The sequence below is a fragment of the Styela clava genome, chromosome 3, assembly GCF_964204865.1.
Source record: "Styela clava chromosome 3, kaStyClav1.hap1.2, whole genome shotgun sequence".
NCBI classification, from domain to species: Eukaryota; Metazoa; Chordata; class Ascidiacea; order Stolidobranchia; family Styelidae; genus Styela; species Styela clava.
The window spans coordinates 4722211-4725231 of NC_135252.1; positions in this window are offsets into that span (position 1 = coordinate 4722211).

The window sequence follows — 3021 nt, forward strand, 5'->3', positions numbered from 1 at the left end:
TTTGAAAATGTAGTACATTAGAATTATATCCTGTTTAGAATAAATATATACAGACATGCAGATCAGGGGTGTAGCCAGGGGGGGGGGGGGGGGGTTGACGGTCGAAACCCCCCTTTTTGGAATGAGTAAAAAACGACGACTAATGGGCGTGACTTGCCACGCACATAGCAATTTTTAGAAGATCAGTTCTCTTAGAAACTTGCGGGCTTCCGGCCAGCTGTTACAGTCAAACTTGGCAATCACAAATTGGCAAACCCTAACCCTAACCCTAACCTGGTACACATACTATTTTCAGGTTGTGCGACATTTAGTACACATACTTCGGGAGCACCTAAATTTCAGAACCCCCTCCCCTTTGAAATTCCTGGCTACGCCCCCGATGCAGATATAGACATGAGTATAGAACAACCTGATTCTTCTTCTTAACAGCTGCACAAAGATATACAAATCATATTTTTTTAATAGCTTATCAAGATTTCACAAAAAAATGTTTATATCGTATATAAAATGCAGAATGCACTGCCACTGGTTATAAGTCGATCAAGATGAGATATGGTGTTAGCTTTGCAGATATGAATTTGGTTGAATAATTTGTAGAAAAGTTCCATTTTTAAACATTTTAGACAGAAATATTAAAGATCTTTTCATTCCCCACAATAAGTAAAAAGAACATTTCAAATTGTTTCCAAATTTTAAAAAAAAAACATCTTTTCAAAATTTATCAAATTTTTCAATTGTCTGAAAAAAAACAAAAAATGGAATCAAACTATGTCGCTCCTCAAGTCTAATATACTCATTTGCACTGTGTTGGCAAGCAAGGGGATTTAGTGGAATAAATAGAATATGATCAACCAGTATCTAACAATGTATAGGTACATGCATCGAAGTGAATATAAGTTTTTATTATAAGTATTTATTCATTTTGTTATGATTTATTACCGATCATGTTCGAGCAATTCCTTAGCAATTGGTTTATTTTGTCGTAAGATGGAGTTAGTGAGTTCACGTGAGGTAACAATCTTCGTCTGGTATGCGAGAGAGATTGGAATGTTGTGCGACTTTTTTGTTTGCAACAACGACGATGTACACAACATGCTCTTGACTGTCGCCAACGCTAACGACGATGACATTTAGACGGGTTTTGGCGACTTAGATTTATGTGTATATTCTAACCACATTTATTGGTCGTAACTTTCAAGGTACATTTTCAGAACAAAGGAAAACTGACGCGCATGCCAATTTGCCGTACCAAACTGATGAGACCGACGAAATTCGTTAACTTCCACTCTCTATAAGACGCTCATGTCCGCAAAATATCCACCTCGCACCGTTCTCATCTCAAAACAGCGCTATTAAACGAAAACTGTTATAAAACTATGTACAATATTTATAAACTATCATTTAGTCATCGATACTACACAAACTGAAAACTTTAAACATACATTGATCGGAAAATAATTTCCGTGCTGTTAAATACTAGTCTAAAACGGTGTAAAAATACAGCGATTGTCGTTTTATAACTCCGACAAGAACAGATTACCCACCTGTCACCGAAATATTTCGCATATCTGAATTAAAAAACATCTATTATCGACTTTATCAATTCTTTGTACAGACTACAATTTGTTAGTGCTAACTGCCGCCGTATAGTGTTTAATCACATGCAGTCGAGTTGTTAGATTGTTGCACGAGTCTTATAGAAGAAATATCTTCTGCGATAAATTGCCTTAACAGTTATAATGTGTAATAACAAGCTAAGAGCGAACACACAATCGTGTTATAACGAGTATACAATCCGGAAATGATCATCCATACTGAGCCAAAAAGGATTTACGTATAAATAACCATGTCGAAGTGCTGTGCGAGTTTAGCTAAACCTTACGCTTGCGTTATGCTTTTTTACACACGGAGATAGATTTGGGTTATCAACCACCAATCGCCCGCGCTCAAACAAAAGCTATTTGTTTCTTATTCTCGACCACGAAACCTTTGTGAATCGGATATAGCGAGGATTGGTAATATAACAAAAGTGATTGCACGCCACTCGAAGAAACACACGTTTTCATTTCGATTTGGTTGGTTGAGTTTTGGGGCGGTCGGAAAAGTGAGAATTAAACCAGCGAAATAAGCTAAACGAGTAGTCTGGTGATATTATATTATCGAGAGCGATGGTTTATGTTCCTCGAGTGGCAACATAAATGCTCTGCCTTACTTGAAAGGTGCGCAAGCAACAAATAGAGAAATATAAAGATAAGTGTTTTTGAGAGAGGTGAAAGACAAATTTATGTTAAAGCGCATAGTGATTCATCTCACACGAATAGCCTTCCATGTACAGAGATTATTTTATATGCTCGACAGACCGGGCTAACTTGAGAATACTTCTCATTTGTGCCGAACATCTGGGATTCTACAAGGACAAAAATGAAGTTTAAATTTCTGAATGAACTACCACTACCAATCGAAATTTTTTTTTTTAAATGTTTCCGCCTGCGCCAAAAAACTGATAACATTTGAAATATATTTTAACCCATTCAAATGCTTACACGATACATTTTTATTCGGATTACGAACACGGGCCATCTTCGAATATGAAGAAACGTATATGCATTTTGGTTGGCAGTATAACTCATGTAAACATTTAAAAATATTCATGTATATAGCTGGAACATACAAACTGCGCCTGATTTCCCATAGAATTATACATTAAAATAATTGATACGTATAAATTACCGATAGAAGGGAAAAGAGCTACTTCACTTTCAACTAACCATTCGTAATTTTACGATATCGCTAAATACTGATCCAGAGCAATATACCTTGGATTTACACTTCGGGTCCACTGCGAACGTCTTTTCTAAGGAAGTCATATTTTAAAAGCAATATTTCCTCACTCAAACTAAGTGCGGATTTGATATACCCTTATATCTGAGATAGCACATTGAAATGATTCGTATTTGACACAGTTTTCGCTTTCAATAATTTATCGACCTGGTCGCGCGATTTAGCTAACTCTTTCTACCC